At 41.3% G+C, this 18,599-nt stretch overlaps 1 long non-coding RNA gene across 1 annotated transcript; it reads left to right on the top strand.

Annotated features, from left to right (window-relative positions):
- Positions 1-2,028: 2,028 nt before the first annotated feature.
- LOC147756486 (uncharacterized) lies at positions 2,029-14,933 on the top strand. The gene is made up of 3 exons (XR_015324401.1): positions 2,029-2,915; positions 12,883-12,938; positions 13,813-14,933. It is a non-coding gene; the product is annotated as an uncharacterized LOC147756486 (long non-coding RNA).
- Positions 14,934-18,599: the final 3,666 nt, after the last annotated feature.

Consider the following 18,599-nt stretch of genomic DNA (forward strand, 5'->3'; position numbering starts at 1 on the left):
TTTGGGACATTTTCTATTGCTCTATCACCAATCTGTGAGATCTTCGTGGAAGCCAGCGGGACGAAATCTACCGTGCGTTTTAGCTTGGAGCAACAGTTCATAAGGTCTGCTTTGTCACTCCACGTGTAGCTGGTTTGACGTAGATGGCTTCGACCTTAATCATGCTGAGGCCTTTGAGTAGGGTTCGAGCAACAACTGAATAACTTTTTTGAGTTTTCCGTATTTACAGGACCAGCACGTGAGCACTGAACTGGGCTTTTAAGCAAAGCCTACGGCTATGAGACACATAGAGCATAAAGAATTTTAATTCTGTCTTCGAAAAAGAACAACCCTCTGTGTGAGGTTTGAGACCAATCGATACGATTGTTTGTGAGATGCTTCTCTATTGCACCCCAGTGAATCTGAATTGTGGTGAAGTCTGTAAACATGGGCTGTTTGAATGAACGAGTTACTCGTTCTACGAATTCGTCGATGTTCGACTATAGTTTTTGATCCAGAGTGGATATTATGGATACGACCTTTGGCTAAGCAGATTTTAATTTACAGTAAGTTGCAACAGATTGCAACTCTAAGACGGTTATAGGATTACTATAACCTTTTTTTCATGGAAACACTGTTAGCTACAAATAAGCTTACAGGGGGCTTACAAGCTGGCTCTCAGGAAGAGGAAGAAGATGCAAACTTAACAAAAGGAAAGTTAAAGTAGCATCAGTGGATTAACTAACCAAATGGTTAGTTTTGTCGAAGTTTGCCGAGACGTAAAATTATTTCGGGTATAAGTTACCCATTACTTGCATGCCCTCAAGATAAAGTTGAATTCAATATGCTCTTATTATCATCATCTCAGATAATTGACGCATATGAGTGCATAGTTTCATAAATCCTGTCAGCAAACAAAATAAAAACTTAAGCGGCAACAGAAAAGGCTAGCAGGACCTAAGAGCGTTGTGTTCTATTTGCCTTCTGTTAACTTTTTGCTGATTTATTTGCCTCTGTCCTCCTGATTGCTATTACAGAAAGACAATGAAACGGAGTTTGTGTTATCTTTCCTGCTCACTTCAAAAGCTATATATATAGCTTTATATATATATACATATATATATATATTTATATATATATATATAAATATGAATTTGAAAAACCGTAATCTGTTTGGATCTCACAAGTTGACTGGCTCAGTAGCTATAGGTTTATGAGATACTGAAGAATGGGTTACTTTTGTAAGGCGTAGCCTTCGTACCTCTTACAATAGGAAACCTACAGAATCATATGCTAGCCATCATTAAATATTTTACCGTTGTCTTAAGTCATACTGACAGGATTAAAAAGGGCCTTTTTATAGAGTTAAAGCAACTTACTCTCTATACTGAACTTGAGTGAGAAGTAACAGATTCGTCCACACCGTCAGTCACTTGTATAAATCCCATTAATCTGTTACCAATTTGGTATAAACGTCATGATTAAAGATTAAGGTTGATCGTGGGTTAAAAAACATGCTCGATGTTGTAGCTCGGCTTGAATTCCGCAAGGGATTGTATGATGATGATAAAAAAAAAAAAACTTGATTCTATTAATAGTTCTTCGAAACGCTTTACTTTTATTTTATAAAAGGTTTTTTCGCATCGTGACGATGTAACATCGTATTTTCCAGCCCCCGGGCTATGTGCAGTTACTACGCAATATGTTTCATTACATTTTGTAAAGAGCTGGCATGAGGACGGCTATCTCAGGGTAGATGTATCGTAGCAACATTTATGCGTCCGCTCTGACGGCAAATGCACAGGAGTTTCCCTTGACAAATGCTACATTTGTCAAGGTATTGCCTTCCTTTAAAATCACTTCTGATATGCCCGGTAAAGCATTCATCTAATTATGGCCGTTAAATACATCTATGCGACAGTAAGCTTCGTTATATGGATAGTCCGCTGTTACATTATCCAGTATCATGAAACTGAAACTTCCCAAGTCCTCACCGCGATGCTGTATAATAGTAAGACAAATTCACGCTATCACTTTCGAGGACATCATATCTTTCGTATGCTTAAGTCGTCCTATTTAAGGCGCTTCTGCCATGCTGTCTTCATAGTTGTCGCCGCCGCCGCCGTCGCCGCCATACGTTTTACGACTTTTGATTAACACTCTCGTTTCGAAGCGTTCTTGTCGTATGCGTGCAAGTGTTTGTCTGCCCGTCTATGTATCTGCGTTTGCTGTTAGTCACTCCTTGTGTGTGTTTGCGTGTGTGTGCATGTTTATTTTCACAAAATTAACTCGCTTACGGATTTCAGACGCCTTTTTCATTTTATCCCTCCGGTGCGCTACCCAACTTGTCTTAGTGGAGTCTTTTTTCAGTCAGAAGACTGCCAGAATCACCGCCTGTCGCCACTATTACGATCACCATAGGTTATAAAACAACGTTTCCTGGCCTGTTGTCATGGCGCGTCTTAAATGAAGCCCGAAAATTCGCCGTATCACCCGAACGGGCGCTGGGCGTAGCCGCTACTATTACAATCATTACAACTGCCTTCGGTTCCGTTTACTTGTTTTATCGCTAGCGAAGTGCTATTTGATGATGACAATGATAAAAAACAATATAAAAAGAAAGAGATAACAGGTAACAGCTGCAGGTGAATATTAGACCGTTAATTAATTGAGAGCGGGAAAGAAAGGGGGATCCGCAGTTACACCCTTGGTACAGGCGCGTGCCGTCTTAACGCACGGAAGCCGTGATCTGCCGCATTGTACGTTAGAATGCTGTGCGATTCCTGATTCATACCGTTTGTTAGAGTTTATTGCCGAAAGGGTAAATACACAGGTAGCTGAGATGTTGGATTGTTTGCCTTCTCCTTTATTCAGACGTTGCTATACAGCGGCGGTAGACATCAGTTACGTTTGTCTCCAGTTTGTGTTCCCGGTGGGTATGTATGTTCTATAGAAGCTTTAACCCTTTCTGTTCATGGCATTATAGGATATATGGGAGAAGCTATTCGAAAAAGCTTACGGTTGTTACAATATGGCGCGCAATAAATACGTGTCGATTTAAAGCCAAAGGAATATATTGGATTGCCACCTTTTACCTAAAATTTGGTAGGGATATTCGGGACAAAAGCGATCGTATAAAATCCGTTGAGGGGTCGGTTGACAATATATAAATGATTTAGTTTTTAATCAGTCATTTCCAAATTGTCTTTTGTATAGGATCCGGAATGTAAAGTTTTCATATTTTTCCTCAGAGAAATCACAGATCGCTATACAAACTAAGATATATTGGTGTAACGGTAGACTCTTCTTACCACTCTTTCAGGACATTGGTCCTTTTCCCTCATGTTACTCTATCACTTGAAGACTAGTACTAGAATTTGATGCATCGAATGATGTGTCAAACGTTGATGACACTCCCAGATATCTAGCATGAATTATATCTGTCAGCTAATATATGTAGTGCATGTTGAGACTGTTTAGGGAAGAACTGACAACATTTAACCCATACAATTCTGGAAATTTCGACAATGACCATTAGAGAAGCTTGCCTTTGTTTATTTGTTGTATCACATATCCTATGACATGTGTACATTTTATGACGGTGCTTTCCCGTTTGTCGAGCGATTGCCAGCGCCGCCATTGCTTTTGTTACTGGAGCTTGTAAAAACGTTATCTCGATTCGTATCTCGGTAAGTGTGGTTCCCGTGTCGCCATCAACGTCATTATAGTCACACAATCATACGTCGTTGTTCGTCCTGTTGCTGTTTTAACACGGTAAAGCTTGAGAGATAGCGGAGTCATAAATCACTCGCCCTAAACACAACCATTTCCGCTGCTTTATGGCTGACGATATGTATGCATTCTACCGTTATGAATGTTGTACCGCCGGCTGTCTGTGTGCATCCATATTCCGTTCCTCATAAACAGCGAGTAAGAGTAGATATAGAGGCGCAGCAATCGGCGACAAGGGAGACACCTTCGCTGGTTTTGGTTAGGAAATCTCTTCTCGTCATTGGATGTAGACGACGAGAGAGGATAGAACTACCTATGATGAAGTTATTTGTACCTTAAATGAAGGCGGTAGCGTTTAGTATGAGAAGCGGGCAAAGTGGGTCTGCTTGACCTTTTGCATGATCATAAAAATAGGAAAACAAACACAAAGTGCATTGACTTTGACATTGGTAAATACAAAAAATGTAAATACAGTTCATTGTTGAACTTCGCGGTCGTCTGTTGCTACTTACATAAACAAGTGTGCTTTGAATCGAAACAGATCAAAAACGTAATTCAGAGCCATGAGCTACCAAAACAGGGACGTGTCATGTAAATGTAAACAAATTTAGTTAGTTATAATCTTTCAATACTCGCACAAATCGAACTCATCTACGTTATCGATATCCGTAAATATTACTAAATCATTTCACTTCCCAATACGTTTCTTCCAATGCGAGTCTTTTGAAGCTCACAGATAAGTTGCCCGAAACGACATTGTCTGTCTTATCACCTGAACTTCGTTTGGTTAGGTTGATTACTATTTTTCTAGCTTCCCGCTAAATACTCCAAGGAGACGCTTCTTTGAGAAGCGAAGGGAGCATAAACTTTGTAGCTGTAGAAAAACGTCAAATTAAAATTTTTGTCCATTGTAGTCGAAATTTTAGCCAAGTGGCCCTTCTTTATGCTCAACTCAGTCCTAAAGCCTATTTTCTAAGTCCTTTCGTTATCGTTCGGCAAATGTCTCGAATTAAAAGCAGTAACGGATCAATTATCGGCGTAACTCCGGGCCGTCATAGAACCGAGGACGAGAATGGAGGAAACGTCGGCCGTATATGCTTTAACATAGCGATTCGAAAGCATAGCTATTTGGCTGTTCCTGCACACGACTGCTAAATACGTATTTTAGTTCATTCAGCGTGGCCAAACTAAAAACAGCCTATTTCAATTCATTCGTCAGTGCGTACGCTATAAAGTTTTTTTTACGACAAAACACTATTTTTTCTAGCAAAAAGAATGTAACGAACAGCATCAAACTGGGTCTATTCTTCTAAAACGTTTGTGCCCAATTCAATAGGCTGTGAATATTCGAAATAGAAAACGCTGCATATAATAGATTCGTGCCTGATTTAGCACGCCAGCTTCCGTCCTCACATCTGTTCTCTCATTTTGGTCGCTTATCGCTTTTACTTTTTCATAATCTACTTCTGCGTCTTTTTTTGTTTTCTGCTTTGTCTTCCTTCTGTTGTCCTGCTAGATATTCGATCAAGAAGACACCTGTCGCCGTACATTGTTGTCGCTGTTGCACCGGTTCGTCCGTCCGTACGGTAAACGCTCTTCTTGCCAGCAGCCTATTAGCCATTAATCTCTGTCTGTATTCCGCTTTATACGGTGCGATGCGTGGCTTAGGTACGTTTTGACTTTAGGCGTTGCCCTATCAAACTGTGAGTGGATACTTATAACTTAAGCAATTGCTTCCCCACTGCCATTGTAGCTGTTTCACAGTACTCTTACGATCGGAACGATGCGCGGTTCTTTCGAAAGGGATATGTCTATCACGTCGAGCATCCCGGCTCACACAAGCGGTGGCAGAAGCTAGGGCAACAGTAACAACAACGACATTAACAGTGTCGGTTGGTTACTCCACCCATCTCCTTAATTTGTTTGAACCACGGCCAGTAGGATACGATGCCTATAAATGAATGAATGAACGTGCGTACGTAGATATAGTACCTCTGAACGTTCGTGACCCCGACCGAACTTGTGTAATTCTCGCAGGTAATACCCGTAACAGCTCGTTCATTGCCACGCACCGTACTCCCCCACCTAAAAGGGCATTATGACGCCACCGATAGCCGACTGATAGCACTATGTACAAGGTAATTTCGTGTACCGTATCTCGTATGCCAATGGACAGTTTCGTTCTGTACGCTAAGATTATCCATTTATAACTACGCTGTTGTCTTAAAATGTTTGGGCGTTTAACCCTAAACACATCTAGTCACGAATTAGCCAGCAACCGGCTCGACTGTCTATCCGTCGATGTATGCCTTTTTTCATCCCGGTACCTGCTCGTTGCTATGTTACTCTATAAACTAGTTTCCGTCTTCCTAATTGGATCTTCAGCACCGATTTACTGCTATTTAAACAGGTAGTTGCAGTTTATATTTCTTGTAATTAGTGAGGGAGCAGGTACCAAAGGGCGGAGAGTAGCTATAGGCCGAATACGTTCGGAAGTAAATGCCTGTTTAATTTAATGTTCCATAGAAAATCTATTGCTGCCTTCCATTTCGATCAACGGTCCAACAACATTATGTTTTCGCAGGCCTTACTCAGAATATCAATGTACTATATTGTATCAAGTAAAAAAATACGTGAAAATGTCAGCGTTCAACATGATTTTCTGTAAGGTCAATTTTTACGTTCGGAGCTGTACGTGATTGTAGAGATGTAATTGATCGTATTACGGAGACCGTTACGCAAAATCAGACTATATCCTTGTCACTTTCCACTCAACTGCTAACAATCAGACTGAGTTATCCTAAAGGAGAAAGATTAGTTTGCCCAAGCTAGCAGTCGAAATTCATAAAATCTATCTATAAGTGTATATATGATTATGTAATCATCCGCAATACGAGTGTCACCTTCCTCAATTCCGACAAGTACAGACCATTTTAAAAACTCCGATTATAGTGTATGGTGATAAAGCGTTAAACTTCATCACTCAATGTCAAACCTCCATCTTTTGTGTGAGCTATTCATACCTGAACCCCACCAGAGTTTCTATGATTTTTCTCTATTTTCCATGAAAAGACAGACTATATCCCCCACTGATATGGTACTTCTTCATATAGAGAAATAGTGTCGTTGTGATGCAGTGGATAATGAGAGGCAAGTTCAATAATAACTAAAATACAAGCCTGCAGTTCTTAAGGGCTCATTTGACATTTATTTATGCCAATTTGCCCTGGATACACCGACTGCTGATGCAGCACCAATAGACCGTACCTGTAGGCAAAGCAGCTGAATAGTAGCTACTGCAGCTCATTCTGATGTTATCTTTTTCCTATCATCTCCTATTCGAAAGATCTTCCTCATTAGAAGACACTTGCTGATCCTTGCGTATCCCGTCTCTCCGATACCGACTGATAACTTAGCCGTGGCCACATTTATTCAGTAGCTCAAATCATCGGAAGCAACGGCTTAAAAATGTCAGCCGGTTTTTGTCGGAGCAATCCCCAGACAGGAACATTAGGCATCCGACTAGACCGTACTCGTCATTGATGTTGCTATTTTTTTTTTTATGTGTCTTTGTCGCAACAAAATAATAATTCGTGAAGATGCCATCGAAGCTATTTATCCATAATAAATAAGCGCTGATAGAAACTGAAGATACTCGGTAAACCTTTTTCAGTTAGACATCTAGTCGTCTAAGCAGATGACTGAGGTAAAGAGTCGACTGGGCATTTGCCCGTTTTTCGCCGCCCAAGTCGAACGAGATCATTGTTCGGTATGAACAAAGGACAAATTTCATTATCGACTACTACAAAGATCCTCCCGCTTCCAACTCGAGATATTTGTTTAGACCAATCATAGCGGTGAATGTTTCCGTTGACGAATTAAAAATCTAAGAGTGAAAACGTTCTCCCGACTTTTCACGCTGTACCTACATCTTGTTGTCGTTCTAGCTGCTTTAGTCGCAGCTAGAGCCTTCTAGATAGATTACGGTGTACACGTAGATAACTACTTTCCATAGTTAGCGGGCCTAACGATCAACGCCCTACAAGCAACACATTTAATGTGATGTCGGCTTACGTCTGCCCCGAGGAGCGCCTACTTGCTCCCCCCACCCGTGTGGTAAACGCTTCCTTATGCTTCATGCATGGCAGGTGGCGTACGTTTGTATATGACTACCACTATTTAATTGGAGTCATAGCTGTGGCGCATCATGAACGGCGTTGCTCGGCCCAACTTATTATATTTGTATTTATTTTAGATTATTAGTTACAGAAAGTAAGATTTTTCAACGTTTGTCATTTGTTAGCGGGCACTGATAAGGGCGACATCGATTTTGAAGATCGATGGCACTGATAATAATGATGCTACCCCCGAAATACTGTGAAATTTTTTAGCCTCGTTCAAATAAGATTTCGATCCCGTTGGATCAATAGTTCAGCGATGATTCTTCTATCACTGTTGTTGTCATTATGACGTTGAACGGCAAGGGAAAAACGTTCATCATTTTTATTATGATTCCTTTTTGATTTTGATAATGATGATCTTAATAGTGCCTCTTTGACAGCGACGCAGGTGTAATGATACCACACAGTAAGCTGGTACGCGATGCCGAAGAAACTATACCGACGTCCGGTTCCTTCATTCGTTCTTTTTGTTGTGGGTCTCGCGTTCTTGTCTTTCGCATCTCCTTTTCCGTTCGTTCGTTGTCATCATGATGTCGTTTTCCTCGCTCGGCTTTCTTTGTGCGTCCATCGGCGGTTAAATTCATCTGCCTGTGCTCTGTATGTCCGAACATGCGTAATCAGACACATTTGTAACGGGCGGTCCGAGGGCGTTTGCAGTCCTGTCGGCGGCGGCTGTGCCGATTCGGCTGTCGCTTTGCCGACCCCAAATCATTATCATTACAAGAATTTCAGGCATACATAAGCCTTCGATAATAAGGACAGGCTTTCCTTTGCAAGTAGGGCCAGTGAGAAGGCCTTTCTAAGGGCCTGATCGCAGCGAACTGCATTGCTGTCGTTGTTGTTTCCGTTGCTGCTGCTGCTGCTGCTGGAGAAGCAACAGCAGATACCGCCACTATAATATCAATACGAATATGAGTATATGGTAGTTGTCGAGCGTCGCAGCTCCGTACTTTTCAGCGGTGCGAACGGCGGACAAGTTCTCCGCTGTGACGGCGGCGGCGGTGGCGACGGCGGCGACAGCAGCGAGATCAAACGAGGGTTAATGGGCGCGACGTGTGCTCTTCGTTCTTATTTCATTTCTCATATTTCATCTTCGTCCTTTTGAGAGATCCTTTTGGCTGGACAAGCGTCGCTGCCTGCCGCTGGCGACTTCATAATTCATCCTCGGTTCATTCCGAGCCGTTGCGTCGATCGATTTGTTGCGGCTGCTTTGCCCCGCGATCCGAGGCTGCTGCGGGCGGTATCATCAGTGAGAAGCACAACAATTTAGGAGCGACAGCAATCATAAACGTCAACAATGAGCAGACAACCTGAGCAGTACCTCAACGCTAATAGCAGTATATACCACCATAGAGCGCAACTGGTCAAACGGTGTTGAGCTTCATCGGCGATTTAGTACTTTCCGTCTGTCTGGCTATATGCAACCAATATTGATCCTCGTGCTAGTGAAAGTAGGTGGAAATAAAATTGGCAGTAACAACAACAAGACTATAGGGACAACAATAAATTTCAAGTGATATATGGAGGGTCACACAGCCCTAATCGCCGTACGTCGTAGCTAGCTTTATTTATTTATTTGATTTTATTCACGAACTTCGATCATCGATGTGTTCCAAATGTCTTTATGTAGCTCGAGTGTAAGTTATAAATAAACGTAGAACATCTACTAATTCACAGGCTGGGTCAACGAACGTATATATATATATATATATATATATATATATGTATATTACCAATCCAGCCATAGTATTCTACATCGCGCGCTGTCGTAACGTCAGCATGGGCCGTCTAACCGTAATCAATTAGAATAACTTTTATAGCTTTTCGATAAAGAACTTCTCTTGCTATGATCATTTGTATATAATTGACATTGCATCATTTCTAAGTGACGGGTACTATAGACCAGCAGGAGTAATCTTATTGCTAACCCGTACGAGAGACGCGTTATCAATTACGCGATATGATTAAGCACCGGTACATTAACGCTTCTAGTTAAAATAGAACTTCGATAGACAATAGAAAGATCGAACAACTTGGCAATCATCGAAAGAATTGAAAAAATTCTCATATGTCCGCTTCGTGTCCTGTTCCGTGTGGCTAAACAAGGCGTCAGATCAGACAGCACAAAGTGCACTTGGAAAATCCGAGATTGACGCTAACTATAACCTAACAGTACTAATAACTATGTCAGATAAAGCGACTTCTTTGTACGGCATTGAAACTGTCGTGTCTGACATCTGAGTCGAACAGTATGGTTTCATGGTTATAAAACATAGCTGAGCTAGCCCGTTTTTTACGTTGCCAATACAATGATCCAACGTGATGTGTTAGAAGGTTTCAAGTAACTATTAATTTTCGATTCATTTCTAAATCTGGGTAGACTAAAGGTTCAAACTTTGAACTTAGGGCGTCTCTTTTTTTACGCAGTAAGTTCAGCTTTAAATCACCTGCGTATTTTTACCACATTATAAGAAGACAGGAAAAACAGTGTTATATGTCGACAACGGTGTTCTTTGCTATACGATATACCTATCTCGGTAAAGATCTGAACAAAGTAACAGTGATGATGAAGAAAGTAAAGAAACTAGAGTAGTTGCGCGTAACGTTAGACTATTAGCAAACGAGAAATTTGAAATGAAAAAAACGATATGTAAAAAGGATAATCGAACGTGTGTTATCTTAGCCAGGGTCTCTTATCCAGCAACATATACTGTTCCAGTATCTTTTTAAAGAGCTCGCCGAAATCCCCTGAACATCGAGGCTGAGCTGACTTATCAACTTGTGACATTTTTCGAGCGCTCGAATCGTGCCGCCGCCTTTACTTAGAGGACAAAAGGAGGACAGTTGTCTTTTTATTTATTTAGCTTGTCCGTACATTGCCTTTTTGTTGGAAACCAGAGCTAAGTAGCCAATGTACGTCTCTATTTTATATCCATTAAAGGTAGCGTTTTACCAACGACGATGTACAAATACCGTACGTTTAGAATACGGAAACGCCTATTTTCGTTGTTTTTCTCCTGTTTTCCTTATGTCTATATCTGATACGTTCATAACTATTCGCTGAAAAGCCAATCTTATTATTCTCTACCCGCCATCAGAGCGCGCATGTGCCACACCAAACAGTTGATATCTCTCAGCCAGTAAAGGACGTATGTAAGTAACTCGAAGTTCCTCTTAAGATATTTTGGCTAAGCGGTTCGGAAAGCTCCTCTTTAAGTGTGTTTGTTGATTCGGATTAAGATAGCTGGACGCCATTGCTGTGCGTTCGGCCGATACACCGGTCTAAAAAAGACGAAGCAAAAGCAACGCTTGAAAGCCAAGTGAAGATCTTCGACGTCGTCCGTCCGTCCGTCCGTCGCCGAAACAATATACAAAATACAGAGTCAAAAAGGCCAAAAAGAGAAGGAAGGCTCGATTCCACGTCACAGCCTACCTATAGATATTACCTTCGGTCGGTTTTATTAAAATGGATCGCTGTAGACCTTGTTGATAAGCCTTGTTGATAATTTTTTGCTTCTTCACTTATACGGCAGTCTGTATGTACCAGCTGGTCGGTCAACGGTAAACGGCTAACTACTACGAAGGCTGATGTATTCACCGAAAAAAAAGAAACAGTCAAAAACAAACATAACGAAAATTCTTTGAAATAATCTTGAGTAACGGCACCGGCGATCCCTAGAGATAGATATTAAGCGATGGCCCTGATCGTCTCCTTCAATATTTATGTCAGGCCTGTGCTTTTATAGAAGCTATGCTCAGGCCGACAAGCTTTAATTATAAAAGATATTATAACATTTTTCTAATTGCTAGAATAACTCCGTCGCTGATCGACACTGTGGAAATATTTCGTGATGCTAATCACTTCTGGCCTAAAAATAGGTGCTCTAGAAAAACAAGTTAGTAGAATTCGGCGTATAGTAAGTTGAGTGATCGCTATTCTAGCGTTAAACGTTTGGCATCACTATGTGTAAGTTGTTAACGCCATACTTAATAGAGCAGTTGCAGTTGTTAACGGCACCAGCTACACTCAAATATCAAACACCGACCCTTTGAAATATGTCGAACGACTGTTTTTGCATATGGCTTGGAAGACGTTAATCGGTGTCGAGCTTCAGTGGCTCTAGCGGTGTTCGACTATGTCGGCCTTCGCCAACGCCAAACAAGTGAAGAGGATGATGATCACTTCGTCTGTGTCTCGACATTCGTTCGTTTGTTGGAATCGTTGGTGCTGTTTTTCGTTGAGTCGTTGATTTTACCTCGACCGAGAGCGTAGTCAGGCCGGTCAGACGATCGGTGACAGATGACGAGTTCAAGATTTAGCAGGATCACCAGCAACCCGCTGGTGTTGTCGAGGCGTCTTAGAACTTTCCGCACGATGCCGCCACCCGTCGAGATGTACGAGATCGTTCTAAGACTGAAGGGGTCTTTTAAGCGTAGAAACGATTTCGCCAATGCGCTGCTTTCACCACAGTACTCTTTCACACCGTAACGTATCGCGTATGCTCATATGTAGAGCTGTGTCAGAAATTAGTGAGCCTCCTCTTCCCCTCAACCCCCACATACCGGAGGCATGCAGCGTTTGTGAGTTGTTGCGTTTATTATTGAGGTAACGTAAGGATTCCTACCTAAGCTACTAAATGCCGATAGCGATCTGTGATTTTACTGCCTCTGAGGAAACAGTTAAAACAGCGTTCATGCTCCATCAGGCCGTTCTTGCGCAGCAGTAATCTCTGCTAATCCCCATGTTGCACCATGTTATTCTTTCTCGTTAGTTAAAACTGTCCGCCTTCCTGTTGATCTCTCTCGTGTGATCGGCTGTGATTGCCTGATGTTAGGGCTAATAGAACGATCAGTGACTCAGCGCTTGCAATATGCTCTTGAAAATCGGCGGAGGGCCGATTGTAGATATTACTGTTGACGACTCCTACCGATCGCTATTTCATGGGTCTGATGTGTTTATAGAACATCTTACGTGATTTCACATCAACAGGGATTCCAATAGAACCTGACAAATCGATGCTTCTCCAGGCGTCCGCATTTACAAAGGTGAGCGTATAGATAATGCATTCAACGTAGTTTTTTCATCAAATTGTACAACAACCGAACCTAACGTATCTCGAACTAACTATTATTATTAATCCTTTTACCATCAACTGGCAAGAAAACTGCTAGAAGAGTCGTGATAAAGGTAGACTGACCACACTAAAGTGCCTATCGTTTACCTTCAACTTGACAATATTAGTAAGCTTTGAAGGCTCACGTTTACTGTGTGTAATATAATAAAACTGTCTGGCCCTTTGACGCTGAATGATTGTATACAAGGATATAATCTGGCAAAAGTCTTGCAGCTGTCCTCAGTGCGTGTGTCTGTATACAGGTACCTGAAAGGCTCTGCGTGCCAGTGCCTGTCTTCAGACCTGCATATTAGCTCAGTTATAATTGCCTTTGATTGGTCGATTTTATCAGGCGGGTAGCATTCTTCATCGAAGTGGCCTTCTCGCGTTTACGGTCAAGCCTCGCGTTGCGCTTGTGCAGTGTCTCGTGAGACCCATCCAACAAGAGGGAAGAGGTTGAATAGCAAAGCTGGAAAACTTATATGCATGCATCTTTACGTATCATACTCTTGTCCTTTGCTGCACTGTGACACACGGCCCTAAACTCGATTTTACAGAGGATAAACATATAGTGCACAGACAGTCGTCAAAGTCTGTCGAATGACAGTTCGCGGACCTAATTTTTCAATATCCCCTTATATAGGAAAAAGTTATTACGAAGAACCATAATAATAATAATAATAAGGATATAATGATAATAATAACACAAATAGTGATAGTGCCGACGGCGAAGTGCGATCGGAAGCTGACAGTGAAGTAAACGAGAAACAGTTCACACAGGAACTGCGTTGTGTTTAAATCATCAGGAACCGCCCAACTCCGGTAAAAGCAGACGGTAATCCCTGAAATGGTTATTTGTGTCCTGCATGACAAGCGCAATTTTGCAGTGAGAGAACAGCGCGGAGAAGAAACAGGAAGAGGAGCAGAAGTCGACAGGTCGAGACGGATTTTCGGGCTTGCAATGACCTGTCGGTGCGTGGTGAAAACTTTACGAGAGAATTGTGGTGAAGATATGAAGACGTCAAGCAACTAAGTTAATCGACCATTTCCTGAATTAAAAAAACAACACAGAATACAGAAAACGCTACTGTAGAAACGTCGATTCTCTGACTGGGAACAGCATTCGTCTCGTCGAGGAAGATCATTTTGTGATTGTTATGATATGGTTTTGATTAAGATATTTTGTGCAGCGTTCGTGCTACGTTCTTAGTGGATATATGAATGATCCATATGCAGTTAGGCGTCGTACTATGAAGAAGTCACGCTGAGATAAATATCTGTACTAAGCAGAAACAAACTGCGTCTCATTGCATAATTTACTTGTTAACTATTTATATTTAAGCTCGAAAACGATGAGATACCCCCATAGATGTGCGGTCTTTTCGTCGAAGCTGTCAATTGTCGAGAAGGAGTAGGCTCAAGCAGACGAAAAGCTGTTATGTCGGGTGCGCCGCATAAAGTGTCACGGCTAAACGTCGTTACTTTTCGTTGTTGTTATTTTATTTAGAATCGAGTTAGTCAAGTAAAATGAAGATAATCATTTTTGTTCTCAAAATTGTACAGAGCTACAGAGTATATGAAATGGCTTCTCTGGAAATGGTACATAGGCACGCTCTTCACAAGAACACGCATATGTACCATCTCTTTCAATATATGATCTACATAGGATTTATTAATAGGATTTTTCGGTTTCAATATACGTTGGTTAGCTAGCTTTGTTTTTTTTGGAAATTGCAAGATATAATCAGACTGTTATACATATATATATATATATTTTTTTTTTTGCCTTATCGTGTCATCTTTGGAGAGGAGCAAAAGTTACGTGTTTCTTTTTTATGGATACGACACTTTTATTTTCCACACCGAATACGTTTGTGTTAGAAAAACGAATTCTACTTGTGTGTATGTCCCTTTGAATGAAGTCACTAGAAATTATAGCAATATGTGTATTTTGGTGAATTTTTTCGCGAACTATTAAAAAAAACCTTTATGGATGTCGCTAGCAGGCTAAGTTGTCCTTTACAGTTGTACCAAAATCTCTTATTGACTTAACTACAACAATAACGTTTCCTTCAGAAGCATACCGAGGCTTGTATTTTAAACCGAGGACGGCGCGTTTCAAAATCGGATCATTTCTTGTTGGTGCAATGAAGACATCTTGGTCACGGCAAATGTAAGAGGGCACTCGATAGGTATCTACCGCTTCCGAAGAAATTGGACTTGTAAATTTCCAGAGAAATCAATTTATTTAGTTGCCTTAAAGGTTTTAGCCTAGGTCGGACGGCTCTTCAGCGAGAACCTAATTAAACTCGAGCCTGTCATCGTTGCGCGGTTCCTACACGAGTACCAGCTAAGTGGGTGCAGATTTAGCTTTTATTAAATCATTAATTTGGCCAGCCCGCAAAACCTTGAGTGATACACACTTGATTAACGACTGTCAACATTCGATACCCACTGTAAGAAATAGGTAACGATAAAATGCCTGAAGTATTTGGACAAATGCCATCCTCTTACAACCTACAAAACAAAAGGCACGGAGGTTTTGACCCTACAAAGGTAGTGTCTTCTGAAACGTGGAACGTTTGCATTTGAATTCAGATTTTAACCATGTACTACACTTTGTTCTGTAATAGAATATTACGCTGGATCCTAAGCTAGATGTTACAATGTGCAGGCGCAAGAAAAGACGTTGTCAGTAATTCACGCGACCTTCAGTACTACGTTATAAGTTCGCTCCGTTAAATAGATTAGGTTTCTATTAATTTGGAGTAAGCGGCGCAAACACGGCTTGACGAGAATCAGCTAATGATTGTTGACAGGCCTGTTCGGACGTCCCGTTATCCATAAGAGCCAATGAAGTCGCTTGAAATAAACTTCATCATACGTGCGTGATGAGGTATCGCTTCATATCCGTATATTGAAAGTTCAGCTGTGGGATATATTTACGAGCTACTCCTATTATCATTATTACAATCCTACTTGACTTAATTGTTAGCAAAGATACATAACCTCTCTTTGGTGCTACGAAGTAAACAGTAAGGTGGGTATACAGTGTGGTTTCCATGCAAAGGATTTTTTTGCAGGTTGGATGAAACAACAGAACCCTTTAAATTAAGATGTTCCACGATGAACGGTTAGTGCGGACTTCAAGAGTGTGCATTCAACATCGTGCAACGTTCAGATTGTTGCCTACTAGCCCATCAGGTTACTAAAGACCCCTGAAATGCCCAGGGAGCTGGACATGGCGGTAGATATTATTTTGACTGTATGAACATTTTAATTCTGAAATTTTCTCTCGCTTGTTGGAGTTGCGAAGCATGAGTTCTTCACTTTAAGTTGCGTATTGTATGTCAGTGGAGCAGCGGTCCAAGCAACCAGCATGAAGAATCGTGAACTACTGAAAACGCTATGTACGGCAGCAGCTTTCTAGACGCTTACTAGCCACTAAGGCTTCATTTTATTTCACACACTATGATCTTTTATTTTGTGTTTACTATCATCTTTACTGTTATCTCCACTGACATGAAACAGTACACACGAAAATCCTCGCATCGCATACATAATAAACATTATCTAGTCGAAAGGTTAGTTGCTTTCAAGCCTTAAATTATGTACTCCAATTTCGATAATTAAACGGGTCCCAATGTTTTTGTTTGCTGCCGGTATCGAGGACGGTCAATTTATAGATGAACCCCTCTCATATAAAGTGCTTCAAACGCCTCTTTCTTCGGCTGGTTGTTGTCTTCAGCAATATTGCCCCTGCCGGTCATGTGATTAGTCTTTTAGGGCAGCGAAAACAACAGTATTGTGCTCCTCTCATTAGATCTTGGCTAAATATAAATGGAGAATAAAAGGAGTTGATGTTGACGGAAGCTTTTTCCCTTTGGCTGATGTTGCCCGAATGGCAAAGCTTTCATGCGACCAGGGCCTTCTAATAGCTAATACTCGTTCAGCTCTTCGTTACTGTTCTGTGCTTTCTTTACGATGCTTTTACTCCCATGCATAGGAGCTATTTACACGGGCGCACTTTCTTTGGTCAAAGACGGCTTGAAAGGCAGACTTCGTCGCTTTCTGCAGCCTTCAACTGCGCGGTGCGGGTTTGTCTCCAGAGGTAGGCGCAACAAACCGGGCCGGTGGGGCCGATTGGGCCTTCATCGCAATGCACCAGAGCGCTCCGTACAGCGTAAAAGGACCATAAGACCATCACAGGTCTGTTGTGTCCTGATGAAGAGCGAAGTCAACGTCTAAATGACGAAGGGTTCGTCTGCTCTGCAGACACCGCTAATTTATGTCTCTATTATTATCTCGTTCTCAATCGACTCTGAGTGTCATTATGGCACGGGCTTATGCTCACTATAAAACTAGGCATCGTCTCATGGCAGAGAGGCAGGGAAGAAAAGCAAGTGGCAGACCGGCAAGAGCATCTCAAAACGAAGCGCGTCGGACGGACAATTATTACATATAGGATCAGCAACACATCTCCGTCCCCCTTGATTGGCATACACACACACACATTTATGTATATACATATAATCTATGTAACATTGAACACTACAATAACGGCCGCAGCAGCAAAAATAACACAATCAGTTTGTGTTATAGATCTGCGTCGAGAACCGGTTTAGTCTGTTCGTCGTCCTGCCTACCTGCCTGCTTGCCCCTGTGTAAATTGAAGGAAGAAATAAAGGATCAGCTTGGTTCGTACAATTGGGTACTGCCTTAAACTCACGCATATGTTTGGCTATTCCATGCGTGCGTCGATAATTTGTTCGCGATTTGACTAAGACCTATATATGGCATATCCAAGCAGAAAAAACTAACGGACTGGGTCAATGATGTGATGGTCATTGTCGCGACAATACCGTAGTGGCATTGGTATCGACGAGGGTAGTTCTGATCTACTGTAATGAAAGAAGATAATTTTATCTAGGACATAAATGCAGCAAAATACGCAGTAGCCTTAATTGGATGTTTGTCACAACGGTGTAGTCTAATGAGTCGTCGCCTTCATCGGTAGCCTTAGTCCTATAATAAGAGGCAACAAAAGTCTAACACTATACAATCAAGAGAGGCTCAAAGCCTTGCTCGTGGTATAAATATGGTAAATTGTTCTCTATTGAACTAGAAACTTTATAAGCTGGCCAACGATGATGCAGTGCTTTGCGAGGGCGCCTCGAGTAAGATTGTGAGTTACCAGCAATCAATACCCTACCTTTGGAAAGCACAAATAGTCGTTAACCTTTGCCTTTCAAATAATGAACGCTGCTCGTACTGTCATCGAAAAAAAACAGAAACAGGAATATCTAGAACATTACAAACATTTCACATCGCCGTAATGTTTAAACAAACCAATTAATACAACGAGTAACTGGTATATAATTATAATTTCTAATGTTTTTTTTCTAAGTTTATTTCTAGCACTAAAACTTGTCAGAAGTGATCAGAGGTTCTGTTAAATACTTGTGAAGCGTTTTTCTGTAAGTTGGTTGCTTTCGTACCAGATTTAAATCGTGTAAATTTTAACGTGAAACCGACTAAAAAGAGCTGATAGAGTTAAAGAGTTCTATATTACACGTCTGCCTAAAATAGAGAG

Source organism: Varroa destructor, unplaced genomic scaffold (assembly GCF_002443255.2).
Source record: "Varroa destructor unplaced genomic scaffold, Vdes_3.0 BEIS01000003.1, whole genome shotgun sequence".
Lineage (NCBI taxonomy): Eukaryota > Metazoa > Arthropoda > Arachnida > Mesostigmata > Varroidae > Varroa > Varroa destructor.